We start from the raw sequence: 10,500 nt of genomic DNA on the forward strand, positions 1-10,500 counted from the left end.
CCCCCGCCTCTCTCTCTCTCTCAGCATCTGCGTCGTTTAACGCCCGTCGAGAACAATCTGCATAATCGGCACGCTCGGCGCTTCGAAAGATACTTGCCGCGTCCGCACTAGATGCGCCTTGTTACACATCGGTGTCAAGTGCTTAATGTTCCGTGAAATTTCAGCAGGTCCATCGTTATTAGTGAGGAATCCGGACAATTGTTCACGGATGGTCGCCCGCGATGAATCGCACAATGGGCGGCAATAAGCAGGGGATACGAGCAGTCATCGGGCGTGATTCTCCGGTTGTTCCCGCGCGAACCAGGCGCGCCGACGTTACCGAGCGATCGCTCGTGGCGATTGTCGCGGAACATATTCGGAAGATTTCACCTTACCGAGGTGTGTCGAGTATCTCAGGTGCATCGGAATTTGGTCTTTCTCTCTGTAAGTACGGTTTCTTTCTCGGAAGGATCAAAACGACGTCTCAACCTTTCACGCTCCAAAAGAGCTATTCAAAGTGCCTTCTGAAACTCGAGAAACGCCTTAGTGACGTCTCCTTCGGGCTTTAAATCTGAATCTGAAGTAACTATCGCTAATATTAATTCCGATACATTAAGAAAAAAAGTATTTGCTATTTGTGCACGGAGAAAAATATTATTACACTACAAAGAAAAGCAACTACTCAGCTTATTTTTCTTCTTAGGTAATGGTTATCTTGAACAAGGAATATTTTTTTGGTAATAGTCTTGAAATATACTCACATCATAAATATTAGAAAAATTTATTATCATTTACTCAACAGAAGAATTTGTTTTCTTTCCAAGAATATTATAAACTTTATCGGAGAAAGATTGAAATCGGTTGATTGGAATAAATAAACCGAAGTTTTAGTTTTAGTGTTTCAATTAAATATTTTTGATTAAAGTACTAAATTTATTGTAGGATTTAGAATATGTTTTGAATAAATCTGTGTGATATTTATGACGAACTTATGATATACTCGCGGATATGTAAGTTTATGTGAAATACCGAAAACAAATAATATTTACTCGAATGCAATATTTTTTCTGCGTGTAGGAAAATTTGCCCACGATAAATGCCATTGTCGTATTAATAATAATAAACTTATATACACGTTAATGCCGATAGTTTTCCGTTAGAACACAACAGCAAATATGGCTCGCGCCAAAAACGACTATAATTTTAACGAGATTAATCGTTCTTTCCTCTTAATGTTAAATTCTCTTAATTGAAACCCGAAAGACCCTTTTCCAGCCTGATAAGAAATTCCGGATAGCATCGCTACGGCACCCTCGAGAGCGCAAGGAGCTGAATGCGCGCGATTGTTCGTTCGTTCGTTCGCGTACGAATTGTAAATTTCTGCGCCCTCTCTCCCCCCCCCTCTCTCTCTCTCAGAGATCCCGATATCCATAATGCAGATATCGCGAATGTGCCCTCTCCACATTGTCTGCGGCAGCAGATTCGCCGAACGCAACGTTACGCTGCGACGTGACTCTTAGCCGCGGAGCTCGAGTCTCCCATTCGGCGTGACTAATGGATTAACCAAGTTGAATGCACCGAAGTGGCGTAATGCACCGCATGCGACTCGTAACTTGCAGTTATGGAGATGCTGAATGCGCGGGAAGTTACATGCGCGATCTTATTATTACGTTCTCTCTCGCAACAATGTGGCAAGATATTGAATAAGTCACGAGACCGCGCGCGACACCCTTCGGCCAGGATACCCCATCGTTAAACGTGCTCGTGTTCTCGCGATTTAACCCCTCGTTCGTCCGGTATTTCCATCCGCCTCGAGGCTCGCGCGCGGTTCGGAGAGACGTGCGTCATCTACTTTTATTCGCGCATGTACACACGCGAGCGTCCCGTTCATCCTCGCAGCGCGCGTGTGCCAGCATGCTATTCTCTTCACAAGACGTATCCCGCGAAATTACTCTCTTTACGGACCGCGAATTTATTCTCTCTTCCTCAGAGAAGCAAACTCACACGCGCGCGCCCACGCCCTCCCTGACATCCGTCATGCCGCTTTTTTTTTGCGCTATCTCGCACACGACCGCATATTCATCATTCGAATGGCGAAACGGGTTTTCCCTCCGCACGAAGGAGACCGCTTTCTCTCTCCCTTTCGCACAGACCAGAACACCGTTATATATCTTCATACGGAGAGTATCCTTTTTGCCGGGCATCGAAGGGGGCGGCAGAGAGTGCCTTTCTAAATAGCCGTTAATGGATCTTAATTGCATTCCCAACGAACTTCGTTACACTTTGCTGCGAGCGCGGCTTCGTGCAAAACTTTCGCGTCGCTGAATGTAAGGTGGATTTAACGAAATATAAATAACGAACCGCGCGGCTCCGCGGAACTTTCAGACGACTACGACGACACGAGTCATACTTGTCCCTCCGGCGGTGTTTCTCTGTTTTCTCTTTTCGAGGAATTACTCTAAAATCGAATGTCGCGCGCAAGCGGCCCCGTCGGATCCCCGCGGCGTGATCGATCATTTCGTTATCTCGGCCAGTTCCTCTGTAACGAATCGTCCCGGGTCGCGCTGTCGATACATCGAAAATGGCAAGTTTGCGCCTGGCCGGACCGCCGGACAGATCAATTAAAATTAATCCACGGTTGCCAACTGCACGTGAGGGGGGAGGGGGGGGGGAGACGCTCGGCAACATAGATGAGTTACCAAAATATGTCACACATAAGATCACCTGAGACGCGTATCGCGAAGAATAATGCTCGGACGCGGAATGTTAATTGCCGCGTCTACTCCACTGTGACAGCGGACGTAAAATTCTGCCGGGAGAAAATCCATTTCGTTTAATTATCGTCCATTCACGTCTGACGATCGTTCTTTTCCGTCGCTTTAATTCGCACAACGGAACTCCATATAAATCGCGCCCTTAACGTCGCTCGCGAGGGATGATAGTTTCTCTCTCTCTCTCTCTCTCTCTTGTTGGACGTTGTAAAGGAGCAGCGGGACAATCGATTTCGCCCGCGTCGCGCTGTGAGCGTGTGAGATGCCACGAGCTACGTTAGTTTCCCCCTCCTTCTGCTCGCTGATATCCCCTTGTTCCAATTATCACACGAAAGCTTATGTACTACGTTCCGTCTTCGCCCCCCAACCGAGAAACACGACTAAACGATTCGTTATTAGTATTAATTGACACAAATCTATCGCGTAGTAGGCTATAGTAATATATGTTATGTATAGATATATGCCTTCGTGTGTGTGTGTGTGTGTGTGTATATGCGAATTAGGCGAGTGTGTGAAAGAAGGATGATGTGTCGATGTCGAGAATGTCGTTATTACCCCGTACGTGAGATGTGTATGATAGGAGATGTGTATGATAGGAGAGCCGAGGAAAGATTCGGCCGGGCGCACCGTGTCCGAGTTGCGGCAACTCGGTTACGAGAAGACGATTACGAGAGTGTTAAACACTTATAATGTACATACGTGTGTGTAAGTAGGTGTGTTTGTTTGTTCGCAAGTTAGTCCGTTTGTACGATGATAGCATGACAATATACATATATAATTATTAATGACCGTATTACTAGCGTTTAGTATATATATGTACTTATGGTCGCTGGACGCTGGATTCGCACCTTCCGCTCTTACGCTCATATAAAAGTGAGAAACGGTAGAGAATTGGTCTGGTCGTACATTGGCCTCGTGTCGCCAATCCTCCGGAGAAACGACGATTCGACTGACGGGGGCTTCTCGTCGGTCGGCACGCCGGCCGGCCGCTTTCCTTCCGGCATAGCGCCGCGAATCGATCGATTTATGCGCGAGCACGGCGTTGCGTACCGCCAGTCGAATCGTCCGGTTTATCTCGAAGGCGATTCAGGAACGTCGAGGAGCCAGGAACGCTCGATTCTACCGGAAGACTCGCTCCGCTCGGCGCAACTCGTCCAATTAAAATCCCTTGCATCGACGGATCATCCAATTAAAGGTGTTTCACTCTCGCTCCTCGTTCAATCGAGTACCTCTCTTTCTCTCTCCCTCTCTCTCTTTCTCTTTTTCATTCCTCCTCTCTCTCTCACTATAATCTTTTTCCTATCCTTTCTTTCCTTTCGACGGGATTTCAATGCTCTCTTTCTCTGGTATCTACCCTTCGCAATTTGCGGGAACTCGAATCGGGCATTAATCAAACGTAATGAATGGAAATTCCGCTGAAATGTTTGTGTTGACAGGGGAGCGTGTCGCGAGGAGGATTTTAACGAGCGATTTGTGCGCGACGAGCGCTCCGGCGTTTGTGCGCGCGCCGAGGAAGTCGAGAAGAAGACCGGCGGAGATCGATGGCCGCTCCTCTTGCGCGGGAGTCATTTAATTAAATAATTCGAGCTCGGCGGGCGGATTAAACGGCGGATTTATGGGAGAGTACGAGCGTAAAGTTAAACAGGCGGGCTACCATTCGGCCTCCCGACGCCGCCGTGTTGCCCGTCCGACGATGCCGTAAAATTTTACGCGTATTCCACGACGAGACGCGTGTACGGGGGCAACAACGTCGTCCGCGAGAAAAGCAAGCTGCTAACGCGCGTCAAAGCGGCAGCCATTAATTAGCCCGACACCCGGCTTCCCCTCGCTGATAGCGGCGGAGGATGATCAAGGAAACCGAGTAATGGAAAAGTACGGGGGATAATACAGTTTCTCCGTCGCGTGTTTCGCGTCCCGCCGCGAATAATACGGTTTATCCGCGCGGAAAAGCCACTGGCGCCATGGAAATGCGGAGTTACGTCGTCGTCGTCGTATCCCGTCCAATGTAAATTCGGCAAACTGTTACTTCGCGCACGTGCCGGTCGTTCGTTCGTCCGTCCGTTCGTTCGCTTCTTCGCGCGCGATATAACGTTTTTATTTAAGCGTGACCCGACTACCGCGCGAAACGCACGTCGCCAGGCGATATTTCTCGCTCACCGCCGGGGCGAGAGAGAGTGGTAAGGGGGACGTAATGGCGATCGCTTAAATTCCGGGCCCCTTCCGAGCTTCTTCGCGCGGCTGTTACCGATAGATACGTCCGGGTAATCGAGTAAGCTCGTCCTTAAAGCCGGCCGCCGGTCCCCGGCGGCCGGAGTTCTAATTAACAGGCCGACATTTTTCCTTCAATTACCACCATTGAACGGCACGGAATGCGCGTCTGGTTTCACCACCTCGTTAAAAACGCACGACTGACGTCAACGACGACGACCGGAACACGGTCCGACTGCGAATTATGAAGAATTACCGGGAAAAGTTTGTGATTTCTCCGCGCGGAGGCGGAGCGGTGAAGTTTCTTTGCCGCGCGACGTGAGTTAATTAAAATCGCTCTCCGACGGACTACTGGCGGGGGCGCGCGTTCACGAGGCAATTGCAATTACCGCGAATGCATTCCCCTTTGAACTCGCGGACGACGACTCGCTTCCGAAGGATATCGGGCTTCGCGTTTAAGCCACGACGACGAATCCCGGGTCTCAGGGAGCATTACCCGAAATAATTTCGCGCGGTCGACGTTACTCGGATCGAGCGAGAGCGAAACTCCCTTTCCCCTTTTCATCTCGCGATCGCAGGCCGAGTGTTGCTCACCGTCTTGTCTTCTCGTCGTTATCGGCGCGCGAGGCTCGACGACGTGTAATCTCGCAGGAGTCGCCTGTTCCTCATCGCTCTTCACGCATCCACGAAGGAACTATCTCGCGGATATTCCTCCCGCTAAATGACACTCCCTCGTTCCTTCGTCTCTTATTGGGACAGTACCCCCATCTCGTTCGTTATTACCTTCGTCCTATTATCGTTGGCTTTATCGCCGCCGCGACGCCGGTCTCGCGCTCTTCCGCTCTTTCTATCTCTCTCTCTCTCTCCCGCCTTGTTCTCTTTCCGCCGATCCGCTTTAAGAAATAACGCCGACTTGTGGTCCTTCTAAAAGTGAAACTTCGTAAACGCGACGCAGAGCTGCAACGACTGAAAATATTTCCCGACGGCAGTCTATTAAAAAGTTCAGTTACGCGCGCTTCTCGCGAACTTTACGAGCGCGATAGTCGCTGCGGAACTCCGACGGCGACTCCCGCTGAATTTCTCGTCCTCGCGCACGTTTCGGAATCTTTAGCGTGCCTCCGCTGTTTCGCGAATTCTCTCCCCGTTCGCGAGGCGTCTCACGCGCCCGGCGTCGCGAGACCGGCGTCGCCCCGCGCGTTCCTCGAACGCCGCCGTTTCGCAGGTACTGTCCCCGTCATCTAATTAAATCTAACACATCGAGTTACGCAGAGATAATATTTTCTAGCTTAATTACGGTACTATACGGCTGTAAGTCTTTAGATACGGAAGCATATGCATCGGACGTGAGTGTATCTGTGTGTACGTGTCATGTATTTATGTGTGTGTATGTGTGTATGTCGTACATCTACCCAAAGTGATTCGTCTGGAATTGGATACTGTGGATCAAGTCTATGAGTTGCCTACCCTGTTTTATCTAGGAGAATCATAACGCAGGAGCTATGAAAAACGCAAGTTACTAAGTGTGTTGTTCACAGAAAAATGAGCGAGGAGCGCAAATCGGCTACACGGTGAAAAGTTTTGTGTTAAATTCAAGACATTTCATACGTCCCAAACGAACCGCACAAATTTTTGTGTTAATTTAATGCAAGGTGAATATGTTGAAAAATGGCAGAAACATTATGTCAGAAATTAACATAAAATTAGTATCCATAATATATTAATCGGCAAAAAGGAATATAAAATGTATTATTTTAACGCTTACGAATATTATTTTTAATATTTACACATGTTGAATATTGACTCGACACAAGATATATTGAGGTAACATAAACACAGTATGTTAAATTAACATACGTATTTTAACGCAAGTACAAAATATTTTCTACTGTGTACGCAGCTGTTCTTTTTTTTTCGCAGCCATTAATACATACATTTTGCGATACCTTGTACATAGCTGCTGTTATGACGCTCTTAGATAAAATAGTATAGCGATTCGTAGACTTGACCTACTGTATCTAGATTGGGACGAATCACCTTAGATGGGTGTACATGCGGTTCTTCGCGCGCGACGTAACCGCGCGGCTGTGTCCGTTCGATTGCGAAATTTTTGCGCAACCGGGACGCGGCGGTGTACGTAACGCGACAGATCCTCCCGAGATTACGAAGTAGCAGTTTATGCGCGTCTGTCAACGAGAACAAGGAGAAATGTTTCAGCTGCGAGCTATTCGAGACCGGTCGTAGTAATATTCCCCGTCGCACCGTCGTGTATATACACCCGCGAATTAATCACACCGTGGCACACGGATCTATTTTCTCTCCCATTTTGCTCTCTCTTTTTCTCTCTCTCTCTCCAGAGAGAGACACGAGGCGAGATAGAAGTGGAATCTAATTTGCGCAAAGAAACGCACGAGACGGTCGCGGAACAATCTTGTCGATAACTCATCGAGGACTATAATAGTTCTCGAAGGGCGGAGGGAGGATGATGAGTGCGCGGTAACGTAAATTTAGAGGATTGACCGAAGCAACGCGGGTGTGTACATAGACGACGCGTTAATGACCTATCATCCACGATATAATTCTATTATGTTACCGTGGTACAATGTATACTAACCGTCGCTACAATGACGACGTACAATAACGGTCATTAGTCATATCGTTCTCCGCATTACATAGCAGCCGCATTGACGTACGATGAGAATCGTAGAAAGTTGCGTAACGCATCGTATGTGGTGTGTATGTGTGTGTGTGTGTGTGTAGCGTATGCATCGACGAACTTCTCCGACACGACGAGACGCGTCGTCGCCGCGTTTTCCGCGAATCTGCAACGACCGGCACGAATGTCATCGAAAGGATTCATCGATTTTTCCTCGTAGGAAATGCCCCGGTGTATGTGTGCACGCGTGTGTGTGTGTGTGTGTCTCTCGGAAGAAAATCCACGAGCGAAATTCCCGTGGAAGCGCCGGGTCGCTTCGCGAGGGAGCGAGTAAAACGGTAAAAAGGTACAAGCTGCGAAGATATTGTCGGCGTAATACTGTCTCACGTGACGGCGGGCCTTTTACGACGCGAGGTATCGATTTTTCCGCGTTCACGCGCGATTGAATGGAATATATTGCCCCGCGGTGTATCTCGCCGCATCAATGAGCGCATCCCTGGATATGGCATTAATAACCAACGGGACAATGTCGACGCGAGCGTCGTCGGTATTTTTCTCCTATGTGTGAGTGTATGCGTGTGTGCTTTTTTTGCTTCCTTTTTCTACCCTCTTTCTTTTTTTTTTTTTTTTAAGTCCCTGTACTTTTCGACGGAGAGGCGCGTCGACCCGCTAATGAACAAGGACGACGATCTAAGAGACGACCGCGACGCGCATCGGCGCGTTGTGTACACCGGCCGGCAATGATCTTGACACCTGCTACACAGAAAAGAAATAGCCTTATATATATGTAAGCCAATGATAGATATTCTCGCGTATAAGCCAAGATGTTATAATAATAGAAGATTTTTAGTCTTGAATCGAGTGCAAGTAATACTTGTATCGATACAAATTCAATCAAATCAAGAGTAAAAAAATCCTACGAGAAGATTATAATACTCTTACTTATACATGAGAATATCTATTTTCAATTAAAGACTAATTTTTTTTCTATCTAGATATAAGGCCAGTGGAAATTCTCGATCACGCGCATCGTGATTTGGACACTCCGTGCATCATGACCGTTCATCATTCGAGGGAACAGCAGCGTCATTCCGAATATATATGATTTAGGCAAAGTAGTATTTGCAGCATAAAATTATAAAAAGTTCTAGTGACTCCGTACCTCGTAAATGTTAAGAGATCATTGCCGGTCTGTGTAGACCTGCGAGAGCGTTATGTCGTAGACTCGACGTCGAGTCAAAGCTCGGACAGTTGATTCGGGCCGAGTCGTATCCAGAAACGTTGCAAAATTGACTGGGTGGTGTGTACGTCGTGTTCGCGCGGGTGATAAGAGGACGCGCGAGCGGAACAATGGCGGATGGAGGTGTCCATCGTCGATATCCTATTATGTCAGGAACTGAGAGAGAGATGGACCTCTTCCTATAACCGTGTACCGCGTGTCTATTGTTCGCGCTGCGCGCTCGCACGTCGAGAATCGCGCGAGATGTGTTTATCGACGATTAGTTCCCGTCGGATTTCCGTGTTTCTCTCTCTCTCTCTCTCTCTCTCCCTTTCACGCTTGTCTATCCAACTCTCCTACGCGAGTGGAACACGACTCGTCGTCGCTAATAGCTGAGCGACCGAAAAACGCGTGTTTCGCAGCGACTTGCGATGATACAGCACCGTGTGCGTTTTGCTGCAATGCGCTCTCTCTCTCTCTCTCTCTCTCTCTTTTTCTCTCTTTAGTACGGCGGCCGGAAATATGCCGGCCATTCGCCGACGAGCAATTTCCATTTAGGTCGTTTCCACGTCTATTTTCTTCTCTCTCTCTCTCTCTTTCTCTCACGATGAACGTCGACTCGCGTGTTCGACGAGTGTTCTCGGAGTGTGTGGTGTCTTCGCGGGCGTTCTCGGGAGCGATGGGTTTTCGATGTATGACGAAATGCGAGTTCCTCCGCGGTGTCTGCGCGACGCGCGTTTCTTATCGCTATAATGTGACTTGTCGTTTATGCCCTTTGTGTTTTCTCAGGTAGCGCTCGACGAATAATCGCGATAACGAAGGTAACCAAGGCCTACCAAGAGAGGTGACCCGTGCTATTCGCAAGAAGGGTTCCGTCGAGCGGTCGCGACGCGTCTTCTCACGCGGCTCGCGTATTCTCACAACACCGGTCCGCGTCGCGCCGACACCAGCTGATATTAACATTAACAATGACTACCTTATAAAGCGTACATCTATGAATAAAGCGTCAAGTCTAATTACGTCTAAAACGCCTATTAAATGAGCCGCCCTTCTCGCAGTGTCTACGCGGGGATTATCCGGCGTGGGTTTCTTCATCTCGATCGCGCCGGATCGATCGCACGCGGAATCTTCGGGGGAGCGACGTATCTCTCGCCCCGTCTTTAGAAATATTGCTTGGCCAAGCGTTAGTGGTGTTACGCGTAAATTGACTAGTACCGTTTGTAATCGTGCGTTTCAGACGAACGATAGACGCGGGCTTTCTCCGCCTGTCGAAACAACCTTGGTGATGAAAAAGAGGACGTACAACTGTCGCCGGCCCTCCTTCGGACAGCAAAGCTTGACTTCCACTCTCTCACTCTCTCTCTCTCTCTCTCGGTGTATCGCATACAATATTGACTGAGTATACATGCCACTTGGTGGCACGGCCTTAACCTTAACGCGGAATATATCTTTAAATTCGCAGCGGTATCGCCCCCGCTTTACAGTCAGTCGACGTACAGCGCACTCGACACTCGAGGTACGTGCCTACAATGAATTCGTGGCACGCGAGAAATCAATTGTCGTGAATTTTACGCCAATCGTCAAACCTGTCCGCGCACGGAAGCGCCGTCGGCCGTTCACCGGTGAGAGGGTAGAAGGGCTGCTTCCGTGACGCGGCGTCGGCGACGCTT

The 10,500-nt window shown here is 48.6% G+C and overlaps 1 protein-coding gene across 5 annotated transcripts in view; it reads right to left on the bottom strand.

The window, feature by feature from the left end:
* The window catches only part of LOC106745134, a 69,177-nt gene that overhangs the window by 52,980 nt on the left and 5,697 nt on the right, over nucleotides 1-10,500 (bottom strand). The gene's annotated exons all lie outside the window — the stretch shown is intronic.

Source organism: Dinoponera quadriceps, unplaced genomic scaffold, assembly GCF_001313825.1.
Source record: "Dinoponera quadriceps isolate SergipeBrazil2010 unplaced genomic scaffold, ASM131382v1 scaffold1425, whole genome shotgun sequence".
In the NCBI taxonomy this organism is placed as follows: Eukaryota; Metazoa; Arthropoda; class Insecta; order Hymenoptera; family Formicidae; genus Dinoponera; species Dinoponera quadriceps.